The sequence below is a fragment of the Cynocephalus volans genome, chromosome 5 (assembly GCF_027409185.1).
Source record: "Cynocephalus volans isolate mCynVol1 chromosome 5, mCynVol1.pri, whole genome shotgun sequence".
Classification (NCBI taxonomy): domain Eukaryota; kingdom Metazoa; phylum Chordata; class Mammalia; order Dermoptera; family Cynocephalidae; genus Cynocephalus; species Cynocephalus volans.
The window spans coordinates 58,381,616-58,389,552 of NC_084464.1; positions in this window are offsets into that span (position 1 = coordinate 58,381,616).

Genomic DNA, 7,937 nt, shown 5'->3' on the forward strand with positions numbered 1-7,937 from the left:
AGAGTGTGGTCCCTTCCCCCAATTCCTTGCCTTTCCATTCTTTTTTCTTTGATTTCTTGAGCTCTCTTCTTATCGCTTCTGCTTTTTTCTTCCCTTTTGCCTTATTCTTATTTTTTTGGCCTAGATTTTATTTTTTTTATTTAAAATTTTTGTTTACTATTTTCTTACAAATCATAATATTTCTTTATGCCTTCTGCCTGACGTGCCACTTCCCAGCCCCCCTCCCTCCCTCTCCCCACATCTCTAGTATCCTTAGGTTTGTTCTCTCCTTCTGAAAGTTCAATGTATTGTTGTGGTCTTTCTTTCTTTCCTTCATTCCTTCCTTCTTCCCTCCTTCTCTTCCTCCCATTCCCCTCCCACCCTCCCTTCCTTCCTAGCAGCCAGTTATGAGTGGGAACGTGGTATTGCTGTTTCTTTGTCTGGCTTATTTCACTTAACATAATTTTCTCCAGACTCATCCATGTTGTTGCAAATGGCAGAATTTCATTCTTTTTTATGGCTGAGTAGTATTCCATTGTGTACATGTACCACATTTCCTTTATCCAGTCATCCATTGATGGACACTTAGGTTGGTTCCATATTTCGGCTATTGTAAATACAGCTGCAACGAACATGGGAATGTAGGTATCCTTTTGACATGATCACTTCCGTTCCTCTGGATATATACCCAGTAGCGGGATTGCTGGATCATATGGTAGCTCTATCTGTAGTTGTTTGAGAAACCTCCGTACTGTTTTCCATATGGCTGTGCTAATTTATAGTCCCACCAACAGTGTAGAACATCCTCACCAGCATTTGTTATTCTTGTTCTTTTTAATAATGGCCAATCTAACTGGGGTGAGATGATATCTCAATGTCATTTTGATTCGCATTTCTCTGATGACTAGTGATACTGAGCATTTTTCCATGTACTTGTTGGCCATTTGTATGTCTTTCTTTGAAAAATGTCTATTCATCTCCTTCGCCCATTTTTTTTATTGGATTATTTGTTTTCTTACTGTATACTTGTTTGAGTTCTTTGTATATTCTGGACATTAATCCCTTATCAGATGTATAGTTTGTAAATATTTTCTCCCATTCCATAGGCTGTCTTTCTGCTCTGTTGATCGTTTCCTTTGCTGTGCAGAACTTTTTACCTTACTCTTATCTAAGCTTTAATCTTGTTCTTAGTCCTTCCTCTCCATACCTGGGACATTGCTGACTTCTCTATATTCCTTCCAGATTAATAATAAGCCAGATTTTACTGAGAATAAACACTAATAATTATCTAAAGCAGTGGTTCTCAACCTTGGCTGCACATCGGAATCAACCGGGAAGCTTTAAAAAATGGGTTTACCTGAGTCACACCTTTGGAGATGCTAATTTGACTGTTCTGCAGTGTGGGCTGGGTTTTGGGTGTTTTAAAAGCTCCCTAGGTGATTCTAATGTACAGTCAGGGCTGAGAACCATTCATCTAAAGCCTCCCTGGAGTATCCTAGCACGGTAAATATTTGCCTCCTACCAGCATAGCTGATGTTAAGTATCTCCCTCCTGCCTCACTCTGGTCTGCCACAACACACGGAGACGCTGGACTCCCAATCCCTTCCAAATTAGCATCGCTCCTTTCTTAGGTGTTTTCAGTATTGATCCATTCAGGCTGCCACAGGGAAATGCTGCTCTTCAGTGTTATAGAAAAATAGTCATTTTGTCCACTTCTCTTTGTGTTTCTCCATGAACGATAAATCAGAATGATACGCAGCACTTTATCATCAGTTGCTGACTGGGTGAGTATATGGTTTTCCCTGCTGGCTGCACCTTGGAAACACTGAGGGAGCTTATCAGAAAATATCACCATCTAGGCCCCACTTGAGAAAAATTAAATCAGAAACTCTTGGGGGTAGAGCCTAAGCATTTTTTAAAGCTTCCCAGTGATTTGAATGAGCTTCCAGGGTTAAGAACCACCAGTCTAGGGACTAGGTACATTTATCCTAACTTCTTGCAATCCTGCCTTCATTCTGCTCTCTAGCTTTAGACCATTTCCTGTCATTAGTTTTATCAACCTTACTCAGAGGATGGAAGTAGGCACATCATCTCTCCTCTCCTCTTCTGCTTTGTAGGCCTCTGACCCCTCAGTAGCAGTCTTCTACAGTCCAGAATAACTCATCCCCTCATGGTAGCTGCCTAGGGAGGGTCAGTCCCAGCTCCCCAAACCCAGGATAATAAAGACGCATGTCTGGGTTCATTTTATATCTGATGTGATGAATTAGCCTATGTAATAATTGTACCAATCAGTTAATGTATTACCTATATTAGGCAACATATACCTAAAACAGAGGATATCATTTGGATGCAGGTGCATCACAAGGGAGGGGCTTTAATGTTGAGGATTTGAGCAGGTCATCTGAGAAGGAGCTATTTGACAGTTAGGAGCCATCGTAGTGTTTCTCTCTCTTCATGCCACTCAACTGCTTTCTCCAATGTCACCGATTCCTCACTCCAAACTAGGGGCTCCTTCAGGACAGGGGTCCAGGCCAGGCCAGGGAGGAAAAGGATGGTGTCTCACATCAGCCTTTTCCTATGTTGTCAGCAGTTCTAACATAAAGATGGAGAAGACAGGGAGGAAGTGAAGGGATAAAATAAATTGATATAGATCACAATTCTCTATGCACTTTGAATAACTGTGATAACTTAAAACACACTAATAATGATAAACACAATTATACTTTGTCTTCAACAGAATCTTTCTTCTGAATACTCTTGTCATCCCACCAAAGGGCCAAGCTAACCAACCAGGTTACATCCCTAACTAGGGAGGTGAGTATAAAGCAAGAGGATCCCTATACATGTGTCATATATATGACATTTCTTTTAAAATGGCAATTTGATTAATTATAATTAGAAATGAGTTTTTTCTTGATTGAAAGGATTCTCCTATACAATCTATACTCACCTAGCTATGGTTAGAAATGTATTCACGTTTCTAGTTCTGCGGCTACTGAAATTTTTTGTTGTTCCTGCAAAACAATCAGGCATGTCTTAGTATGCTTGTAAATTAGCCTGGGTGAGTGTAAGAGGGGAGTGAGCAGAGTGCTCCCTTTCCTCCGTCTTCTCTAGTTCCCCATGCTGTATGATACCAGTGATATCCCCAAATTTCCCACTGTGGCCCCTCTCTTTCCTATAGTCTTGAAAGATCAAGGAACTGTGTTCCTACCTATGAGAGGCCTTGGGGATAATGTAGAAGTTTATTTACATTTGAAATAGTGTCTGAGAGACAGACAGAGATGTATAGAGAAACAGCGATAAGGAAGCCACAGGGGGAAACAGAAATTCAGAGATACATAGACGGAGGGACGTGGTAACATAGGGTTGGAAGAGGCCCTCAGATATGTAGAGAGAGCCTCGCACCTCTCACTCCAAACACATCCAGGCTCCAGTAGACTTGGTGGCTTTCTGCAGCGGCCCAGGGCCTTGTATAAAGAAATAGGTCTTTTCCAAGAGGAGTTACACTTAAAAGGAAATGGTCCAGCTTAGAGAAAGACAAGGTTTGTAACACAGCATTTGTCAGCAATATAACAAGCCTGTTCCCTGGATTCCAGAGTGGCTTAAAGGGAAGTGACCCTCTATTTGCCAAGGGGGTTTATTGTTCAAGGAAGAGTGAGCTTATAATGCAGCTTGTCGTGAAGCCTATTTGTACATTAAAACTGCGATGTTCTGTTCTTGACAAGGTTGAACATTACAGGAATGGCAGAGCCCAGGGAGAAATGTGCTTATTCCTGTCATCTTGCCTCTGCGGAGTATGAAGGGAGCCTTGAACACCGCGGTGCTGATGAAGGAGGGTGTGACGTGAGGGAAGCATGGAAGCCCAACTGTTTTGTGCTACTAAACATTTCTTGCCCATCAACTGTAAATATGTGTGTGTGTGTGTGTGTGTGTGTGTGTGTGTGTGTGTGTGATGTATGTACATATATATATTTCCAATCAATTGTAAATATGTATGCATGTGTGTGTGTATATATGTATGTATGTGTGTGTATATATGTGTATGTGTGTGTGTGTGTGTGTGTGTGTATATATATATATATATATACAGACACATATATATTTGTCTTTACAAATGTTATGCTGGACATCCACAAGGGAACAAAAAGACGAAGTAGGCCACAGCAGGACCATGGTCTTGTCAGGGCACCCATCTCCATGCTGTTGGGTCACATTTGTCCTCAGGAAGAGGACTCTGCCTCATTTGGCAATGGTAGCCTGAGATGTCACCTGGCTGGATTCTGTGGGTTGCTGAGGGAGGGGCCCTCATGAATAGTCACCAACAGTTGGCCGGCTCTAAGTAGGTCATTGCTGGTTCTTTTTACAACAGGAATCCAACTGCCAGTATATTTCACTCCTTCAAATTTATATCAGTTGGATGGCCAGCTGGGCTTGGGCTTAGGTACAACTTCTTTGGCCATGAGCCAAGTGAAAAGCATGGAGCTTTTGAACCAGAAAAGACTCCCATGTTAAGTTAAGCATTTGGAAGCCTGGAGTTGTGAGTCACAGCTAATCAAGGGTTGAGCCACAGGTAGGAAGCCAAATGTGCTGGCTGCCGGTCCTGGACTTTCTCTTTAAGACCATGTAGCCTCTGAGGGGTTTACTGTCTGCACTGACAATGTAAGATTAATCCTCACTAACAGTATGTTTTTTTTGAAGCCTGAGATGGGGAAAGGTAAATATCATATTCCAAGTACAGAGCTGCTCATTTTCTTATCCTTGTATATAAACAAATTCAACATTCAAATCAGGTGCCACCCGATAGGAGAACAGTACTGTGGGTGGAAGCACTCCCAGAAAGATAAAGAATCCCCTTTACAAAGTAAGCACGCAGGCAACTGCAGTGGAAGGAGAATGGGGGATAAAGGCATAGGGCCATGTCAGCTCCTAATTATCCTACTGAGAAGCCAGTATTAATGATGTTACATCACCAATGGAAAGTCAGGCCCACTTTGTGGGTGAGTGGGGTCTGTCTCTATTTTTTACTACAAAGAATCTTCCTCTAAGCAGGGACATTTGAGAAGGCAAAAGCATCATAAGAAAGGTAGAAAAAAAAATGCAGCCAGAAGGTAGAAAAAATGCACCAACCTGAAGAGTCCTCTTTCAAGTAGCATCACTTATCTTAGGACAGTGATAGCATCCTTCTGAAATGAAGCCAGAAAGTGGTTTTAATTTGTCATTTACAGATATATCTGTGGGGTCTTTTCAAGAGAAGGGAGTGGGATAGTCACAGTCCTGGTTTTTCTGAATGCAGAGAGTTAGGCACAAAGAAATGTGACTTACTCAAAGTCAGTATATTAAAGTGAGAATGCAATCCCATGAAGCTATATCTGGACAAACTTTGTAGGGCCCAGTGATACATGATATATTGTACAATGATTTACTTAGGCTGCATCACCTAATCATTTATCTTTTTCTAGTGATGACTACATTCAAAATCCTCTTTTCTACATATTTAGAAATATAAAATATAATATTATTAGCTCTAGTCAGCCTAGAACAGCAGAATTTATTCTTCCTATCTACCCATAACTTTGTACCTGCTTGGTTTTCTCATCTATGAATTGAAGATAATGGAGTCTACCTCATAGGACTGTTGTAAATATTAAATAAATAATGTAGATGAAGTGTTTAGAATAGTATTTGACAGATAATAATTGCTCATAAAATGTTATTTTTTATTAGAGCACCTATGAATACATGCGTACACACAGACACACACAAACACAAAGCAAACACACAGCCATGGTCCTTTGCATGAGTTTGGATGAAGACACTCTCATGGGAACTAGTTAATTGACTTCTAAATAAAACAGTTAAGCATTTGATTTGGTCTGTTCAACATTAGTGTATCAATCAGCAAAATCTGCTGAGCTTACCATTGAACGATCCTTGCACCCAAGGTTACCATGATTGTAATACACAGTTCCCTGACTGGTAAAGAAGAGTGTACACTATGGAGCTCTACTCACTGCACAAACTGTGTCCAAGCTCTGCTTCACTTTATGCCTTCTCCAAGAAGTCTTCCTGGATTGTTCCAACCAGGAATGCTGATTCTCTCACCTGATTTTTTATAATGTTTATAATGTGCGCCATTCACTTTACATTAGCATTTACTGTGTTATGTTGTTTATTTATCTTTGGTGTTTTCGTGTGTATGTATTTTCTTTCCTACATAAGACTGTAAACCTTTGGGAACAGGGTTACTCACTTTTGTATGTCCATGGTATAGAGCAAGGTGCCTTATACATAGAATATGTTCAGTAAATATGTTCAATAAAGCACTTTGATTACACAACCACTTGATGATGCTGGCTTTTCCAGTTCCCAAATGACCCAGTACTTAACTAGCCACCTAAATGGAACAGACCCATTTTTACAAACATCGCCTCCTTGACCTTCATTGCTGTGAAACACAAAATAAAAACTGCCTCTCACTCCTGGTAATATCTAATCGGGAATTTACGTTAGATCTTTGAGGAATGAAGGCCTCTAAATAGAAGATACCAGAATTGAGATGTGTGGAACCATTTAGAGGTGAGCAGAACCATCCACACTGGCTACCTTGACTGTCAGATCATAAAAACTTCCCCCCAAGTGGAGACTGTGTCTTCTGGGTCTGAATTACCCACAGACATTTAGAGGCTCAATAAGAACTCCTTGTCTGAGTCATTAAAAAAATAAAACAGAAATCTCTCTGGTTCTAAGTTAGGAATTAGATCACAATCTACTGATCAATTTATCAGCCAATTTTCTCCAAGTTCCACATCATTACAGGCAAAAAAGCAATAGCCTTATAAATCATCCATAGTAGTGGCACAACCTTGCATTTTATTACCCTCATCTTAATTATACCAGGGCAGTGGATGCAACAGAGAGTCTCATATGATCCTCTGAGATAAAGATGAAGAACTGAAGGACAAACAAGTGACTCACTTTAATGGATTTGCTTCCAACAAGAGAAACCTGTAATTTCTCTTAGGCGTGTTTGAGGGACCCATTGTGGAGTGAATCACAGACTTACACAAGCCTTGAAACTGTGGGCAGCTTTACAGTTCTGACTGGCTTCTCACAACAGGCAGTTGGTTCTCACTGGGGCCTCCTGGATTTCCTTTTCAAAAGATGAACACAATGGGTCATGGTCCCTGAAAGGGGACCGTGGGAGGTGCAGTGAGGGTGTGTGTGATGGTGGGGCACCATGGTGGGGAGCTCAGTGCCGACCTTCCTGCTGGGTGATTCTCCACCTCTTGGCTGCTAGATCTACTTCCTGGATGCTGTGAGTATGTATCCCATGCCAACACTTTTTTCCTATTGAAGAAAGGATTGTTTTTGCACGTATTTCAGTATGCGGAAAATGTGTGATTTGTGATGGTATTTTCTGGGATGCTTGATTCCCGGGAATCATCCTTAACGTTATTTAGAAACTGACTAGCTCAAGGTTGGATTGTTTCCTAAGTCTCTTTTACATCTGTTTTTCTTTAAACAGTCATTTGTGAGGCTCAAATTGCTCACCCTTAGGAGCGAAATGTAAAGCACCCTGTCAGGCAATTACACTCACTGTCCCTGCATTGTCCCCTGGCTTGATAAATTTCAATTCCCTTTCTTTAGACTGCATGTAATGCTGGATATTTTAAAGAAAGCATTCTTTAGTAGTTTCTCCTTTTAGTGAGGCTGATAAAGCTGTCTTCATATCAACTGAAATGGAAACATTGCCTCAGTTACTGCTGAACCTTTTTGCAAAGGCATCTCCCCTCATTTTGAGTGGCTAGTAGCGTGCCATTTGAAAGTCTATATTCCTTATACTCTGAGGACAACTGTGAGAACTCTAAAATGTTGCATTATTAGGTGTATTTTTTTTCAATGTCAGCACTCCAGGGAGCTTTCTTCGTGGAGCAGAGCAATTGACAGGTCTATCAATT